Source organism: Dromiciops gliroides, chromosome 2 (assembly GCF_019393635.1).
Source record: "Dromiciops gliroides isolate mDroGli1 chromosome 2, mDroGli1.pri, whole genome shotgun sequence".
Lineage (NCBI taxonomy): Eukaryota > Metazoa > Chordata > Mammalia > Microbiotheria > Microbiotheriidae > Dromiciops > Dromiciops gliroides.
The window spans coordinates 130,374,295-130,394,247 of NC_057862.1; the positions used below are offsets into that span (position 1 = coordinate 130,374,295).

At 34.9% G+C, this 19,953-nt stretch overlaps 1 protein-coding gene and 1 non-coding gene across 2 annotated transcripts in view; both read left to right on the forward strand.

Moving 5' to 3' along the window:
* Positions 1-19,953, forward strand: part of MCTP2 (multiple C2 and transmembrane domain containing 2) — a 275,109-nt gene that overhangs the window by 201,280 nt on the left and 53,876 nt on the right. The window lies entirely within an intron of this gene.
* Positions 7,715-7,821, forward strand: LOC122744756. Its single transcript, XR_006355104.1, has one exon. It is a non-coding gene; the product is annotated as a U6 spliceosomal RNA (small nuclear RNA).

Here is a 19,953-nt window from a genome sequence, read left to right on the forward strand (position 1 = left end):
TGACACTTACCAGCTGTGTGACCCTGGGTAGGTCACTTAATCCCCATAGCCCCACAAATAAATAAATAAATAAATAAATAAATAACTGGAATTTGAAAACCTGATACCTATCATAATCAAAATGTAATGGGGGCAGCTAGGTGGCACAGTGGATAAAGCACTGGCCCTGGATTCAGGAGAACCTGAGTTCAAATCTGGCCTCAGACACTTGACACTTACCAGCTGTGTGACCCTGGGTAGGTCACTTAATCCCCATAGCCCCACAAATAAATAAATAAATAAATAACTGGAATTTGAAGACCTGATACCTATCATAATCAAAATGTAATGGGGGCAGCTAGGTGGCGCAGTGCATAAAGCACCGGCTCTGGATTCAGGAGGACCTGAGTTCAAAGCTGACCTCAGACACTTGACACTTACTATCTGTGTGACCCTGGGCAAGTCACTTAACCTTCATTGACCCACACACACACAAAAAAATTAATGTAAAATTTAAATCCCCCCAAATGTTGTTCTAAACATTACAAAAAGATTTAAGGTATAAGGCAAATATGTTTTTCTCAACTGTCTGCAGCCACTCTCCAAATTCTATTGGATATTTTACCTTTGTTTGAATTTCTTTTCATTTGCTTTGACACTAAGTTCACAGTTATCATATGTAAAATACAAAATAACCCTTTTGTGTGTGACTAAAACCTATAAATATGAATTTAGATATTAACTTTAATGATATAATGCCAGGGAAATTTACATAACACAACCAGTCAATTCAATAAGTATTGTGCACCTATTATATCCAAGCCACATTGTTAGGTACTTGGAGTACAAAAACAAAAGAAGAGGCTGTCTTGATGCTTGAGGGGCTTATGGAGTTTTTATTTTAGGGTGTTTGTGTGAATTGTAATGTTCACACAAATAAATATAAAGTTAGCTTATCTGAGAGGGCCCACTGAGACCTAAGGGGTTCCAGGAAGGCTTCTTGGATTAGCAGCACCTAAACTGACCCTTAAAGGAGGTAGCAAGATTCTTTAGAGACAGATGAAGAAAAACTATTCCAAGCATATTCCAACTATATTAGTGCATGACAGCAGAAAATTGTGGGCATTGAAGATGTTATAATAAGTAAACATTGTAAAAAGACAAAGTTGGGTCTGATATAAGAGAAAACACTAATATTATAGCTATCTGCGAGTAGAATGGACTACCTCAGGAACTAGTGGGTTCCCTCCTCATTGTAGGTCTTTAAGCTAAGGCTGGATGAACAAAGGTATCTTGTAGATTGTGTACTTTTGAGGAGTCTGCATTAGAGTGGCGGTTCCTTCCAACACTGAAATTCTATGATTCTGTTAGTATCAAGATTAGGAATGTTATTAATTCCATTGGATTTAAAGTTCACATAAGAGTGTAGTATGAGAAAATGCCAGAAAAGTAGGTAGGGAGTAGATTGTAAAGAGCCTTAGATGACAAGGCTGCAGAGTTTGTATTATATCCTAATGGCAGCAGGGAAGCCTTGTGGCATTTTAAGCATAAAGTGATATGGTAACTCCTATGCCCTGGGAAAATTATTTTGGCAGCTGTGTGGAGAAGGGATTGGATAGAGTGAGAAGAATAGCAATATGTACTCATTTGCTTTGATATTAAAATAAATCTGTGATCTTAACCATGGTCATATTTCTCTGCTTGTGTAAGTATTCCATGTCTTCTCCTAAACAATTTTTGTCCATATCTTTCCGCAATTTCTCCCAAAACAATATTTCATTGGAAACAAGTTTAGCATTCATTCACCTTCTTTTCTTTTATGTTTTCCTGATGATACAGTCTTCCATAAAACTTTACATGTAAAAGTCATGTTTGTTGTTGTTCAATCCATCATATCATGGGGTGCAGTGGATAAAGCAGTGGGCTTGGAGTCAGGAGGTCCTCGGTTAAAATCTGACATTTACTAGCTGAGTGACCCTAGGCAAGTCGCTCAATCCTGTTTGCCTCAGTTTCCTCATCTGTAAAATGAGCTGGGAAAGGAAATAGGAAACCACTCTAGTATCACTGCCAGGAAACCCCTAATAGAGTCATGAAGAGTTCACATGAGTGAACAATAAGGTCATGCATACAGTTTATTATGAAGATGATCACTGCTGGATGGTCTTCTCTACTCATGAAGGATTATACTCAGTTTTGCAGGACCAAATATACTATTCAGCTGAACCTGTAGGGTACATAATTGTTACTCAGATCCTTTCTTAAAGTTACTATGGGCAAACTGTCTGTGATGGGAATAAGCTAGAAGCCCTTCCAGTAAGATCAAGGGTGAAACAAGGATAACTCATCACTATTATTCAATATTGTTCTAGAAATGCCAGCTATAACAATAAGACAAGAAAAAATTGAAGGAATTAAAATGTGCAATGAGGAAACAAAACTATCACTCTTTGCAGACAATATTGTGGTATACTTAGAGTATCAAAGAGAATCAACTAAAAAAGTTGTTGAAATAACAACTTCAGTAGAATTGCAGGATATAAGGTAGATAATATAAATCATGAGCATTTCTACATATGACTAACAAAGTCCAGCAGGAAGAGATAGAAAGAGAAATTCCATTTAAAATATTTACAGACAGTATAAAATACTTGAGAGTCTACCTGTCAAGACAAATCCAGGAACTATATGAACACAATTACAAAATACTTTTCACACAAAGTCACAGCTAAACAACTGGAAAAATATCAATTGCTCATTGGTAGGCTGAGCCAATATAGTAAAATATTATATAATAATAAAATAAATAATTTAATATATTAAATAAGACAATTCTACCTAAGTTAACTTGCTTATTCAGTGTAATACCAATCAAATTACCAAAAAAGATGATTTTAAAGAGATAGAAAAAAATAACAATTCATCTAGAAGGACAAAAGATCAAGAATATCAAGAGTATCAATGAAAAAAAAATGTGAAAGAAAGTGGCTTAGCAGTACCAGATCTCAAACTGTATTACAAAGTGGTAATCATCAAAACAAACTGGTATTAGCTAAGAAAGACAGTGGTAGATCAATGGAATAGACTAAGTACACAATAGTGAATACTTAATAATCATAGTAATCTAGTGTTCAAAAAACCCAGAGATCCAAGATATTGGGACAAGAAATCACTATTTGACAAAAATTGCTAGGAAAAATTGAAAGCAGTTTGGCAGAAAGTAGTTATAGATCAATATCTCACACAGTATACCAAGATAAGGTCAAAATGGATACATGACTTAGACATGAAGGGTAAATTAGGGGAGCATGGAACATTTTACCTGTCAGATCTACAGATAAGGGAAGAATTTATGACCAAACAAGAAATACAGAGCATTCCAGGATACACAATGGATAAATTTTGATTACATCAAATTAAAAATGTTTTGCACAAATAAAACCATTTTAGCCAAGACTGGAAGGAAAGCTGAAATCTAGAATGGAGGTGGGGGGGGAGGGGTTTACATAAAGTATCTCTGATAAAAGCTTCATTTCTCAAATATATAGAGAACAGAGTCAAGTTTGCAAAAATAGAAGTTATTTTCCAAAGGATTTATGGTCAGAGGGTATAAATATGCAGTTTTCAGAAGAAGAAATCAAAGCTATCTATAGTCATATTAAAATGCTCAAAATCGCTATTAATTAGAAATATGCAAATTAAAACAACTCTGAGATATCACCTCACATCTATCAGATTGTCTAACATGACAGAAAAGGAAAATAACAGATGCTATAACAGCTAATGAAAAATAGGGACACATACATTGTTGGTAGAGTTGTAAACTCATCCAACCATTTTGAAGAACAATTTGGAACTGTGCCAGAGGTCTACACAACTGTATAACCTTTGACCCAGCAATACCACTACTAGATCTATACCCCAAAGTGATCAAAAAAGAAAGGGACTTATATATACAAAAATATTTATAGCAGCTCTTTTTATGGTGGCAAAGAATTGGAAATTGAGAGGATGCCCATCACCTGACAGGTGAACAAGTTATGGTATATGACTGTGATAGAATCCTATTGTGCCATAAGAAATTATGAGCAGGATGCTTTCAGAACAACTTGGGAAGATATATGAACTGTGCAAAGTGAAATGAATAGAGCCAGAACATTGTATATCGTATCAGCAATATTGTCAAATGATCAACTGTGAATAACTTAACTATTTGCAACAAAATGATCCAAGACAATTCCAAAGAATTTATGATGAAAAATGTCATCCACTCCAGAGAAGGAACTAATGCAGTCTGAGTGACGATTGAAGCATACTTTTTAAAAACTTGGTTTATTATTCTTGAGAGGTTTTTTTGGTCTGCAGTTTCTTTTGCAACATGGCTAACATGGAAATGTTTTGTATCACTTCACATATATAATCTATATCAAATTGTTTGCCTTCTCAAAGTAAGAAGAGGAATGGAGGGAGAAAATTTGGAGCTCCAAAAAACTCTCAAAAATTGTTTGTTTACATATAATTGAGGTTTTCATTGGAACTTAAAGGAAACTAGGGAAGACAGTAGGCAGAAGTGAAGAGGCAGTCCATTCCAGGCATGGGGAAACAGCCAGAGATATTGCCCAGAGCTGAGAGATGGAGTGTTTCGTTCATGGAAAATCAAGGAAGCCAGTGTTGAGATTGAAAACTAAGTGGGTGAGGTAGTATGGTATAAGAAGACTGGAAAGGACTGAACTCCAAACATAGCAATCTGTATTTGATCCTAGAGGCAAAAGGGAGCCATGGAAGTTTATTGAGTATGAGGTGATATGGTTGGACCTACGTTTTAAGAATGTGCTTGAATGGAGGAAAAACATGGTCATTATTCAGTTTTATACTTCTGAAATTGGCATCAAAGATACCTGATATTTAGAAATACCGTGCCAGGCTCTGAAGAAAGATAGGAAGATGAAAAATGTATTGCCCTTCCCCTACCTTCACAAGGAGTTTGTGTACTCATTTAATTTATTATGGCCAGTCAGCCAGTCAGTCAAAAAGCATTTAAATAAGCATATCCTATGTGCCAGACACAGTGCTAAGCCCTGAGAATATAAAGAAAGGTCAAAACATGGTTCCTGCCCTCAGGGAGCCCACACACAACCTGTAAAGAAGGAAGTATGTAAAAAATGTACAGAGTAAATGGAAATAACCTCAGAGGGAAGCCATTAGGGAGAATGATGTGGGGCAGGAGAGACCTCCCACAAAAGGTGGTCCTGAGACAAGGCAACACCAACAAGTATAATGCTGAGATATTATAGGGACTTCATTTTAGCTTTGAATTTCAACCTTTCTCTCTGGAGGTACTAACCCAAATAGTAGACTCATATGCATTTTTACTGGCCTTTCCTTGACCCTGCTCACCCTGTGGTGGTGCTAATTAGGACAGAAATAGTCAAAAGGCAGATATGAGCATTAAGGGGGTACAGATCTAAAGAGGCCAGTTAATCTATAACCCATATGACCATCATCTAAACTTGTTTTTGTTTTTTGGGGGTTTCTTCCCCCTCTGCTTATAGAGCTGAATTAGTGATTTTTCCCCCAGCTTTTTTATTTTATATATGCAGAACCTAAATGTTCAAATGTTCAAATATTTTGTGCAAAGGAAAAAAGAATATTTAAAAATAATAATAAAGAGACCTGGTGTGTGTTGGGGTGTGGGGGGTGTATGGGTGTGGTGTGGTGTGTGTGTGTGTGTGTGTGTGTGTGTGTGTGTGTGTGTGTGTGTGTGTGTGAGAGAGAGAGAGAGAGAGAGAGAGAGAGAGAGAGAGAGAGAGAGAGAGAGAGAGAGAGAGAGAGAGAGAGAAAACAGCTATAACTGATTTCCTGCTTGGGTTGTGACCTGTTGAAGAACCATGCTCTGAACTTACCTTTCTAGCTAATTCGATATTGCCTTTTTTTGTGGTCAGAGCTTTGTCGTTTGTTTCTAAGCTGTCATTTTTATTAGTCTCCCTGGCTGATCTTTTTGGGCTCTCGTCAGGTGGCGCGTGTACTCTCCATTGTCTGCCTGGTCTTGGCAAGCCGCAGGTCCTTTTATAGCTGTATGATGTGGGCGTGCTTGCAGCAGTAGCCTGTAATTATACCCACCACAGGTGACAGTTACCAGAGAGCCTTGGTAATAATTTCAGCTGCCTGATCTGATGTTTATGAAGAGAAGAGAAGCCCTCTTTGTGGTCTGGTTAGAGTTTATGTATTGTGCTTTGGCTATTTGATTTATGATTTATAAAGCTTTTATATCCTACCCCTAGCCTTCATTTGAAGTTATGGATCTAATATTATTGAACAAGGTTGGATAATCACCTGATGCTAATCATTTATTTGCTTTAAAAAATGCATGCAAGATTTAACCAGTACCAAAATGGATAGGACTAGTTAATTTGTGATTGTTTTGACTATGTATATATAATATATTTTATGTATATATTACATATGTATACAAATCAGTAAAACTTTCACAATTTATTTTTCTGTTTCAGAAAACAGTTGTGACTATTGTCTCAGCAGAAAATATTTTTACCTTCCTCTACCTCCTTGCTTTGCCCATAAGATTACAGTCCAGTGTTTAAATAGGATAGGCTTTCATTTCTTTCCAAGCTCTTTCAATTCTATCTTTCAGCTCATTGTCAAAGACACTTGGTTTTGCCAGGCAAAAGATCACACACAGTTTAAATCAACTTATGTTTAAAAAAAAAAAAACTCCAACAAAACACCTGCTGCTTTAGGTTGAGAAAAGTATGGAAGCAGAAAATGTTATAGCTTGAGGGACCTAAGAGATCTAATCTAATGTCCTCATTTTACAAAGAAATTGAGGCCCAACAAGATTAAATGACTGCTGAAAGTTACATAACTTCATAGGAACAGAGCCAGAACTCAAATTCCTCTCTTGATTCTCAATCCAATCAATGTCATGTTACTGGACTATTGTGAGAATCAAATATGATAATATATATAAAGCACCTTGCAAATCATAAAGCATTTGTAAATGCTAGATTTTTTATCATTCATTCTATCTCATACTTTTCTGATAATAAAAAATAAAACTATGATTTTCTTATAGGCTTATGAACTGACAGGATAAGGTAGTGATTGATTTTGTTGACCAGATAGAAATGTTTCTTCTCTTCCAAAGTCCTGGGTTTCTGTCCCTTCTTCCCCTCCCCATGCTTACCTACCTTCCTTTTTTTTTTTTTAATAACTGTTGGGAATATTTACCCAGAAGCAATAGTGTGTCACATGAGAGAAACTGAGATCTGACTAATTGCAAACTTATGTGTATATAACTGTTCTTGCTCTTCTGACCAATGAATTAATCTTTTAAACATTAAAAAAAACTTATTAAAATAAATTTAATTGATGCCTTTTATTTTAATAGCATAGGCATTTCTGAATTATGTCCCCACCCCAAATTGAGCCCATCTCTATAACAAAGAAAAAAAGTTAAGCTAAAAAACAAGTAGGCACAGAGACCATGTCTCACCATGTAGACAACATTCTGCCTTTGTAGTCCTTGTATTTGATCATCTGATCTCTTGGGAGTATTATTGGCTTTTCGGTCACTTAGAATATGGCTTCCTTTTAGTGACCTCTTCATTTACATTACTGTAGCCAATGCATTAATCTAATTAAGACTCTGTACAAGTATGGGTCTGTAAATAATCTTTCAAGACGTATTTCAGTTAGCCAACACAGTAGAATAATATCCTCAGTGCTCACTTTGGCAGCACATATACTAAAATTGGAACGATACAGAGAAGATTAGCATGGCCCCTGTGCAAGGATGACACGGAAATTCGTGAAGCATTCCATATTTTTGAAAAAAAATAAAATACTTTATTAATTTAAAAAATTATATCCTCAGCTAAATAACAAGGGTGTTTTAAATTTTCAGATTTTGTATTTGTTGTCATATTTAGTCATCATAATGACCCTTTAAAGAAAGTAGTAGAATTTTACAAATGAGGGAATAGAAGTTGAGAAAAATTAAAGTGACTGGGGAATGGTATTTCTTATCAAATGGAATGAGGAAATTATTTTTGTGAAAATTCAGCATTGAAATTACTGTCTGATTTATAGAAAACAATGTATCTTTCAATTATAAAACAAAATAAATGCCTTAACACTAATGTAGTAACACATATGAATGACATAATATAGTTTTAGAAGGATTTCAGAGGTTGTCTAGTTCTGCTTCCACATTTTGTGAGTGAGGAAACAGCCCAAAGAGAAATTCTGACTTTCCCAACACTGCTCAGGTTGTAAATGGGCTGAACTGGAATTTTGAAACCAGATTCCCTGACTTCAGACCATCAGTCCTTTCATTATACACACAGGAACATATATACACATTACTCCACTATTAAAGCACATTTGACAGAAGTACATAAAGTGGTTTTACTTTTTATTATTATGGAACTTTTTTCATACAAAACTATCTCATATTTTCAAAATAATATCAATGTGTACAGCTTTATCACTGTTGGGCACTAGCAACTTATACAGAATAATTTGCTTGGAAAATTTAATTTCACATCTCAGATGTAACTTATTTTTTCCTTTAATATAAGAGCACCATAGTTTTCAAAGGAAAAAGTCAATTTATTCTTTTTCTTCTCTCTAAAATCATTTTCAAGCATCAAATAACCAAAACATTATCAGGTTTTCAGAAAGAAGAAAAATCCTGTAGGTGGCGATAGAATCTCATAAATGACTAACATTTTGCTGTATATTTCTCTAGGCTATTTCTTGAAGATTTTAATTTGAACTATTTCTTTTAATTTTACTCAAGCATCTCCTAGCAAAAATCTTGACCACTGGCAAAATGTTGTCTATTATAAAATAGCTATAATATTTTCTCTTGTGATTGTTTCCCTTATACTTTTGAGTTCTATTTGACAAAGCTGGTTGATTTTCATGGACAGAAGAAAAAAAAAGATGATTTCATGTGGCAAACGTATATTTTAAAGCTTTTAAAAAATACTTTTGTTTTTGGTTTCTTCACCTTCAGCTAAAATGTGATGCACATGTCAGGGGTTAGATTTAGCTTCAAGGAAGCCCCTTGTTATTGGATACAAGGTTGCTTAAGGATAATTTTTTTTTAATTCCTCAAATCAAATCACTGTATCAAATCCAATTGCTTTTAGAGTTCATTTCCCTCCTTAGCTACTTCTTTAGGGTTTATTTTTATCTGAGTATGACTGAAAATTCCTAGAAAACCATTTTACCAGTGGGAAAAAATTACAACCAAAGATGTCCTTTAAAAAAAAAATAGAAAATACATTGTCGATATGGTATAGCTTTTCTGTTACTTATTTTTGTCATCTTTAGCAAGTATTATAAAGTTAAAACATTCAACAAATATGAGTTTCATCTTTCCTGCTAGTTAAAAAGTTTCAGAAGAATATTAGTTGCTTTCTCTGTTGTGCATTTACATTTGTCCTTTTTTTTTAAGCTTGGGTTTCAAAATACCAACTACAAAATGATTTGCTTAGATGTAAAGCCAATTTTCAGTAGTTTTATTTTCCTTCTAATTTGAAAACCTTTACAATGAACATTTACCAGAGAAAATGTGTTGATTCTAGGAAGATATAATTATTTTGGTATAAATGCTGTAAGGCTTTAGATGCATAGTGTCATCAACTGACAAGTGTGATGATAGTGTGCAAATTATATAATTTTCTATCTTATATTCCTCCAAACATTTCACAATCCATTAGTGTATACTTCGAATCCGAAAGAGTATTGTAATCCATACCAAGAGATCTATAATTTTCTAATATGGGCTGGGGGGATCCTTGGCTATACTTACATATTTTGTCAATTCTCACTTTTGATTACTTGTAAAGGGAGAAGAATGGAAGGTAAGTTGACCTGTTTGAAAATCCATTCTGCAGCCTTTGTACAAGGAATGTACAGTATTCTACCCTGTTAGCAGCTGACCAAAATCTAATCCATTAAAATTATATAGTGGTAAGCAGTTCTTGAAACATGTTTATAATAAATGGTAAAAAGCAAAGCTTACATAGTGAGATTAGCAGTTGGAACAGGATGTGTTCATCAGGAAATAAGTTATTGCCTGACTAGAGCATCCTGTGGAACAGGAGTGACCTACAGAATAGATGAAAATGTAAAAGCTCACAGTACGGAATTCTTCTTTCCTCCTTCTCCTCTCCTCCTAACCTCCTCCCCCACACTTCCTGTCTTCTGCATATTAGAGAATTCTTTATCCAACACTTTAAAATGAATCTGTTATTGACTTCTACTAGTACCACCCATATGGTTATCAAAGGAACAAGAAGTATTAATTAATGGGTCACTATTTTTGGACTGACTTTTATAGCCGGAAGAACAGAAACAAATTGGTCAATAACGTGAGATGCTGCTGAAGATTGTGTGTGTGTGTGTGTGTGTGTGTGTGTGTGTGTGTGTATGTGTATGTATGTATATTTACACCACACAGTGGTGGGTTGAGGTAGATTCCTTCGTAGCTATTCAGAAATGGTGGGAACACCAACCTACATAGAGTGGACATGTAGTGCACCAAGAATAATACCTCCTAGCCTGATACCTATAGTAACACATACTGAGTCACTCTGAGATCAAACACTCTGGCTAAAAAGCCTTAGGGAAGCATTATGTGTCTGAGGTCTGATCTATTGTCTGTGAGGTCGGAGGGTGTTAATGCACTCTGCAAAGATTAGACTCCCTCTCTAATTGCTCCAACACTTCCTTAAAGGATTTAAACAGTCAGGAAAGGTGATACTTCTTGTCAATTTTTGTCTTCTGACTACAGTTGAAGTTTATCTGTCTTTCCACTGAGACCACTAGATCAAGTAACCCAGCCAGTTTCAGAAGCATAAACCCTGAATTAGGACTGAAAGCAATGAGTGACATTATTTACAGCTCAGTTATTTTTCTCTCTAAATCTCCTAGAGAGGGAGATTTCACATTTTACATTCCATTTGTATTGTTTACATTGTGAAAAGATAGCACCTCTAGTTTGAAAAATGGGAGGGTTTTTTTTTTTTTGTCTTAAGCTTTAATTTTACTTCTGACCAGATTTGTTTTCATGACCTGCTTTCCACTCCATAACTTCCAGTCTGTCATTTTGCATTTAGGTTATTTCAGTAAAAACTAAGAAGACTGAATGAAAGGGTGGAACAGGGAGAAGGCGAGAATGAGGCAGATTATGAGATTGGTGAACTTGAACCCTCATTTAAAAACACAACCTACAGTGGTAGTTTATATTGCCAAGAGTTTATCCAAAATTTGGCAGGCAGAAGACCAAACTGCTCTTGGAAGTTGGTAACATTTGGCTGGAATGTCATTGTAAATTGAAAATGTTGTATAAGCACATCTTAAAACCTGCTTCCTCTTTCTATTAGGGAATTTTTATTCTGCTTTATATGTGTGTATCTTATAATACCTGTTTTTCCTGACCTGCCATTCCTTATCTTTGTATGATTAGAATTCATAAAGTAGACCTTCAGTGCCTTTAATTCATATTTAGCAGTGTAAGAAGAATTTTAAAAATTTCTTAATAAGAATTTGGGCATATTCAGTTCTGTAAAACCATGCATGTAGCCTTGTCAGAGTACATGGGGGTTGATAATTATCTTACATGGATTTTTTTTTACTAAAATACACAGTTGGAACCATTATTTCTATTGAGACAAGAACTCCCTTTTGCAACCATTTGAAACATCTAATAAATATAACCTAAAATATGTAAAGTTATGTCTAAGTTTCAATAAGAGCTGAGAGGATTCCTCAAAATGGTAGCCTGGTTGGTGAGTGTACTAGAATGATAAAAGGGAGGGGGAGGGAACCCTTGTTTGTCCCATGGGATTTTCACACTTTTCCACTGATGGCACTGTATTTTAGTCATACTGTATAAAGCTGTCAGTGTATTCTTTATGTGTCTCTTATGAAGACTCTGAGCAGATGACTAGAACAATTGCTGGAGGGAGAAAAACACATTTGAATCAAAATCTAAGAGGAGAATTTGTCTAGTATATCCTGATCATTCTCTCTCACGGACAGTTCCCTCTCACTTTTTCATATTGCATGTTATCTCACACTGTTGGTGTATTACACTGAATGTTTCATCTGTATATAAAAATTAAAAATTCAAACAAAAATCTGGCCCACATGAAGAACAGGCCCTTTGGGCATATGGTTCATTATGCATATTCGTTTAATTACTAAAACACTTGGGATGTCTCTACTGCCCTTGCTTTCAACTTGCAAAGTTGGATCTGTTCTGTAGCAAAGAATATGTAGAACAGAATTCTGCTGTGAAGGGTTTTAAATTTTTTTTTTCTTTCCTAAAAAAAAAAAATAGGATTGAGTCTTTGGAAGAATTATTGGAATTCAGAGCAGTGGTATGATCCACAGTATGAAAGCAATTATGGTGTATATTTCTTTCCTTTGCTCTCCTTTTTTCCTTCTCTCTCCTTTCCTCTCTTTCTCCCTCCCATTCCTACCACCACCCCCTGAAGGCCAGTTTTACAGTGCTTAGCTCATATTAATGTGAGTAGCAAAGTAATGTGAGACTAAGGATTTAGGTTTCAAGCACATTCCCTTAGAGCACCTAAAGTCTCACGGTAAAGCTGTATAAGTTTTATTGGCTAGGAAGGGATTGCTGTGATAGTGTGACTTTAATTGATTTTCAGGGCAAACAGGTGGTGATGGTTTAGACATCCCCTGGCCTCACTGCCATTCCTAATTTGGGGCTGCACATATAATGGCTTTATTAAAATAAACAATCTTCTGGCTTTGGTTTTACCTGAACATCTGCCTTGTGGTTTTAAAGGGCCTTTTAAAATATTTCCATTCTGTACTTAAAAGGATATGATCTTTAAAAAAAATCCAGAACTGGAAGTTCTTTATTTTCTATTCACATTATCAAACTTTCTTATTTGAAATGTAAGGTATTAAAATGTTATTATTATTGTTTTATTTTAGCAACTTTTTGTACTTTTATTATGCATTACAAGAGTTTGAACTTAATTTCATAGTCCAAAAAATGAACTTTTGTTTTGATAGGACAATTATGTAGATATGCACACATCTTTTAATATGCTATTATGTTAGACTTCCTGATTTTAAGAAGCAAAACAAAAAACAAAATAACTCCAGACTATTAGAGATAATGCTTGGACCACTGGTCAGAGAGGTAGGACGAATGCAATCTTTTGGGTCCCCAAAACCTATTCAAGCAGTTGGTGACTTCGGGGTCATTTCTTTTAAATTAACTCTTACTATGACGCCAGTAGCTAATATATTATAATATTAGGCAAAAATCCAAGAGAGACTTGAGATCTGTTCCCAGTTGGAATTAAACATTGCTACAAATAGTATCCTACTCTAAGCAGATTCTTGGTATCCTGAACAGATGAATGAACCCTGGTCTGTTTTAAGAACATGAAATACAAATAGAACTATTCCATACTTAATTTGGACCTTGCATCCTCAATCTTTTCAAATAAAAAAATAAGTAAAATGACAATACTCTATTACTTATTGGTGCTAATTATATATCCTTATAGGGAGTGAACTTTTTCCCCCACTTCATTCAGATCTAATCTTTGCTATGAACACAAGGGAGTGTTTTAAGTGTCAAGTTGAAACTTTTACACACAATTGTAAGCTGATGTTCATTTGACCAAAGTCAGAGAACATTTCTTTTAAATACTTTTTTCCACTTAGAGTCCAATTAAAGCCCCATCTTACTTACCATAGATGTTTCCTAAAATACTAACATGTCCCTAAAGTGAGCAAGACATTTATCTGTGTCTTTAATGGGAATTTTTTGACCTCTTTAGCTTTAGCAGGAATAAATAAAATTGTGACTCCCCTTAACCCCTATTTCTTTAATCAGTGTAAAGTATTTGCTGATGGATTTTGAAAGATGTATTTCTCCCAAATCTGATTTTCAACTGCTCAATTACCAACTTCTCTGAAAACGTATAATGAGAAACTTACCTTCCCATTCCAGATCTGAAACTCTGACCTTTCTAGGGGAAAGAGAACAGCAGCAATGCTTGGGTAGCTTTGATTCTTTCATTTAGTTTCTTTCTTTCTTTCTTTTTTTTTTTACTTCTTTTCTAGTTTAAAACTAGTTCCCCTGGCTTTGTGTGTGGTGGGGATTTTTATAGTGCCATAGGCGACTATTTGATTTCTTCAATTATATAAAACTGTCAAGAAATGTAAAGTACATGGTGGTCAGTAGCATGAGGAAAAAATTAGAATGGTTGGCATTTTAACAAATGTTTTCCATTCAGGACAGGGAAAATGTTAATTATTTGACTAAAAATTTTATGTACGAATATAGGCTAAAAGCAATTTTTCCCCTTTTTCTATTCACCCCACTTTATGGATACACCAGGGAAAAATAGTAGCCAAGAAATACATTGAAGGCTACATTCTAAAACTCTACAATTTAAATTTAATGCTTAGAATCTATGTATTTTCTTAAATTCCTAGACTACATAGTGAAAAAAAAGGAATCACTTCTTTCCTTCATAGAAACTTTCAAAGTATTTTACCATGAAAATGATGAACTTTGTTGCTTTTCACAGTGAAGTATGACAGCAGTACTAAAGAGGAGCACATCACCCAATGCTCAGCCCACAAAGGATAGCCACTTAAGATATCCCTCCACTTTTAAGTTCTGCCCTCCCCAAGTCAGGAAAAGAAACAAAAAACAGTGTAATAGGGGAAAAAAGTTTTGCCTACAGGATTCCTGATCAATATTAATATGCTTTTTTCATTGAACATTTACTGACCAATTTTTTTGATGTCCTTTGAGTAGCTAGTTAGCTTTGTAAGGCAAGTAGGCCATTTAGCATATAGAACACTGGACTTGGAGTCAGGAAGCACTGAGTTCAAATGTCTCAGATACTTATTAGCTATCCCCAGACAAATAGAAACTTCTCAGCACACTAGCTTTTTCACCTGTAAAATGAGGTCAAACTCAATGACTTCAAAAGTTCCTTCCAGCCCTAAATTTTTGATCTTAAGAAAATGAAGGCCAGTCTAAATGGAAGATATGTAATAACTATAGGGACTAGATTTAAATGTATTATGAGTTTCATAAAATGAATGTTTAATGAACATTAAAGAACAATGACTAGAAATTAGAAAAGCTAGTTTATGTTTGATGTAAAGAAGTTTCTAATAGGGTGAATTAATATGGTTTAGTTTTGTTTCTTTATACATCCTTTCTCTGTTCCCACCTATATAAAAGCTGGTTTATCTGCCCTAGTTGACTTCAGCTCCATAAAAACCATACCTTCCCCAGGATAAGTTTATCATCTGAAATCTCATCATCTTGAAGAGTGATTCAAGTTTGATACTTGGTACTTCCTCAGCATCCTCAGTTGCTTCTCCCTCTGATTAAAGGGCTGAAAGGCATAGCAATGAACTCCTCCCAAGGCCTCCCTTTATTCAAGACTCAGACTTCTCCAGCTAACTTCACTTACCATAAGTTGCTGTGCTTGTTTTTGACTCCTCAAACATCATGCTCCCATGCCAGGTACCCTTTAGTGCCCCTATACCCTTCCCCCTTTCCAGCTGTCCCCACCATTTAACATAGTGCCTGTCACATAGTAGGTGCTTAATAAATGTTTAATGACAATTAACTAACTGGTGACCTTTTCCACAGCTAGCATCTCTCTTCCCTCAATCATACCTTCTCCTCCCTCTTGTCAATTGTCAGTCTTCTCAATTCTTATTCACCTTTCTCTTAAACTACTTAGAAATATGTACAGGTCTCACCTAGGTTTTTTAAAAATCCCACTTAATTATAATAACACAGATTTTCACAATTGCTCTCATTTCTTTTGTTGAAAATCTACTTATCCATCTGTCTATATATTTCCCAGTACAACTTTCCCATCACACTCCCTCTCCTTAACCCCCTTTAATCTGGCTTCCACAACATCCACTCTACTGAAACTATATTTCTGAAGGTTGTTTGTAACTGGCTCACTGTCAATTTCAATAAAATTTCTGAGTTTTCATATCCTCCTTCAAACTCTTTCCTCCCTTAGCTACTATGGTTCTATACTAACCCGATTTCCTTCCTATTGCTAAGACAGTTCCTTCTGTCTCCTTCGATAACTCCTTTTTTTTTTTGCTTCTACTCCTTTAAGTGTGACATCCTTCAAAAATTATTCCTTTGTATTATTTTCTATATACATAACCCCTTCTATGGGAAATTTCATCTTCTGTCCCAATTGCATGTTGTTTTCATCTTAAACTAACATGTCTAAAATTGAACTAATCATCATCCCAGCTCTGACATTGCACAGCTCTATGAACAAGTCACTTGCCTCAGTTTCCTCATTTATAAAATTAAAATAATAATACTTGAAGTATCCTACAAAAATTCATACTATTAAATGCAAATGGAAATGATTATGATGATACTTATTTTCCACCTTGCCACCACAAAATATGACCTCTCTAGTTCTATTAATGGCGCCACTGATCTCCAGGTCTTCCAAACTCAATGACTTGTAATCATCTTTGACATATCATTTTCTCTTTCCTTTCTTTCTCCTACACTGTATTCAATCAATCAAAAAGCCTAGTCAGTTATTCTTTATAGTATCTTATATATCCTTTTCTGTCCTACTAAACTATCACCTAAATTTATAACTGTACTACTTTACACCTACACATTCCTACATAGTCTCCCATTGTCCAGTCTTAAACTTTCTACTTCCTATTCTATAATGCTTCCTAAAACACTGCCATGATCATATTACACAAACTTTCATTGACTCTCTATTTCCTATAGGATAAAGTAAAATGTCCTCAGCCTAACAGTCATTGCGATATGCAGTCCAAACCAATCCTAAAGGCTTATATCCTTCTATTTCCCCACATATACCTTTAGCTCCAGCTAAACTGCCTTAGTATACCATCCCCACTTAGACATTTGTCTAGAATGTGTTCTTCACTCCCATCTACTTATTGAAATTCTTTATGTTTTTCAATACCCAGATTTTTAAAAAGTCTCCACTTGAAAACCTTCTCTTACCAATCCTGCTAGAGATTTCTCTCCTCCTGCCCAGCTCCCATAATAGTTATGGTTATTTGTATAATATTTTGGCAGTTAATCATGCTCTGCTTTGTTTATCTCTGTGGTTGTCTTAAACATTTCTGAATCTCTTCTGAACATGTAACTTGTCATAGCCTTGTCTCCTTGACTAGATTATAATGTAGAAAACATTTGATAATGTTATATTTTCTTCTCCATTCCTCATAGTGCCTAAATTGACACTTCAAGTGTAAAAGATGATAAACTAAATAGTTGATGATTTGTGTAAGTGCCTTTGAAGTTGGAAAAAGGGTGAGGTGGGATTATTGTGAAGTTGAAGCAAAGTATGAAGGAAGGCCCTAATTTTCTTAGAAATTTGTACAGGTTTAAGAAAATAAGAATATTTAACTTTCCTAAATGACTAATGTATTGAAATGATTGGGCTCTTAAGCTTCCTGCAGAGCTGCCCAATTATTTGCCATATGCTTATGCAGATATACTTTTATGATAAATCCCCATAAGAATTAGCATGGCTATTATCCATCATCATCATAGTCATCATCATCGTCATCGTCATCGTCATCATGTCTTTCAAATTAAATCTTAGTAAATCAATTTTGAACTTACTAATGACATAAACAAGTGAAACTAACTGCATAGTTCATCTTCTGTAGGGATTATTTCATGACGTGGAGTACTTTTTGGCATATTTGGATTTTATTAGTATAAGGTATATCTGTCTTATTTTATAATACTTTAAAAAATATAATTAGAATGAACGTATGTAATAGTGAATATAGAGCTAGCTTTGGAGTGAGGCAGCCCTGGCCTCTGCTGCTGCAAGTAGGCTATGTGACCCTGAACAAGTCACTTGACCTCTTAGTGTTCTAGCCAACTTTCTAAGACAAAAATTTCAGATTCCTTAAGGAATCAGCTTCCTGTGCCAATGAAACCACACAGTCTCTGCCTCTGTTCCTTTTATTAGCATGGTAGCTTTGCATATGATATATTTATCAGAATATGGTATTTTCTCTTCAAAATCAGCAATCACTGACTTTATTATATACAGTGAAATTTAGTAAACATTTATTAAGCACCTACTATGTCAAAGGAATTTACAAGGCACTCGAGAGACTTTAGAGAGATTAAGATGTGGTTTCTTCCCAAGAAGAATTTTGAAACTTATACCAATAATTATATTACAAAATAGAATATACTAAGAGCAGAAGACAAATACAGACCAAGTGCTCTGCAAGCTAATAAGATGTATCACAGGATTTTGAACAAAAATAAACCTGAGAGATGACCTACTCCAACTTCTTCCTTTCACATATAAGGAAAGTGAAGTTCAGAGAGAAGGAAATAATTTGCCTCATGTCATGCTAATAATAAGTAACCAAGTCAGAATCCAAGGACCAAAACCAATTTGGATAAAATAACCTTTGAGGAACTTTGCAATACTACAATTCTATAATTTCCATATGGAGGGAATAGGGGAAAATGTATGATGGTACAGGCAGTATCATCAAACCATAAAAGATGGGTAAGATTTCAATACATGCTGATGGGAAGAGTGGTGTTGGAAAGAGTATCCCAAGGATAGAGAATGCCATGAACCAATATGGAGAACAGTGGCCAGTCAAATTTGACTGTATATTATAGAGTACAACAACAAAAATAGTGTGATGCAAGGTTATAAGAAGGCTTGAATGCCAGGAAAATACTTTTGACTTAATATGGTCATCACCAGGGGATGAATAAAGGTTGGGAAGTAGAAGAGTAACATGCTTAAATTTTTTGCATAAAGCAGATTTTTCTAACAGTCACAAAAAGGATGGATTGGAGAAGTTAGTGACTAGATATAGGGATACTGGGTAGGAGATTTTTATAATAGTTTGTCCTGATAACAATGAGAGCTCATACTAGAAGGCAGAGAAAGCCTGTGTGACAGCTTTTGAAGATAAAAGTGGCAGAACTTGAGATGTGATTGGATATGAGAAAAAAGGGAGAAAGAAAACTCAAAGAAAACACAGGAGTTTTTATGATGGTTCACTGGAAATGGTGAGTATTAATGACATAGGAAAGTCAGAAGAAAGAAGACATCATGGGGGAAAGGTGGTGATTTTGATTGGAATATGTTAAATTTGAGTTAGCGATTAGACATTCTAGTAAAATCTCTTGCTTGCAGATTATCCTAGCATGAAAGTAGAAAGAAATTTGGAGTTATGGGTTAGAGGTTTCTCAGAAATGAATGCTTTGAAAATACCACAAAACCCTTCTTCAATGTCATGGTTTACTAACTGTAGTTATACCATCCAAATTCATCCATCAGAGAAAGCCAACTTCATTTACTTTATGGTATTTTTTTTTGCTTGTTTAATTAACTTTGGATATAGGGGTGCCCTCTAATCTAAAGATTAACACAATTTTCTTGTTACTCTTCCCTTTGCTTTTCTCTTGTGGGAGTTTTGAATCCATATCATCAGATAGCTTCTAAAATATACTTCTGTTCTGCCCTTGCTTATACACTATTATACAGACTATATTGATCCTCTATATAATGATTAATCATGCCTTTATACCAACAATGAATCTCCTTTCTCCCAGACTACTGTATTTTAATGGTTAGTAGACCTTTAGTATGACACTGCCTGAATACAATATTCTACAAGGCTATTAAAGTGTTGAGAATTTTGTTTGTTCTTTAGCTAAATACACCCCTTATTTCATTTCCCCTTCTCCTCGCCCACCAATGACAATGCAACTTTGCTTTTGGTTGACAAAGCAGATTTCATGCATCATCTTCAAGTCTTCAGCCATTTCCATTGTTGCCATCATAAAGGCAGCTTTTTTACAGTTGGAGTGATTTTTTAATAGAATGTAAGTTCATAAAGGCA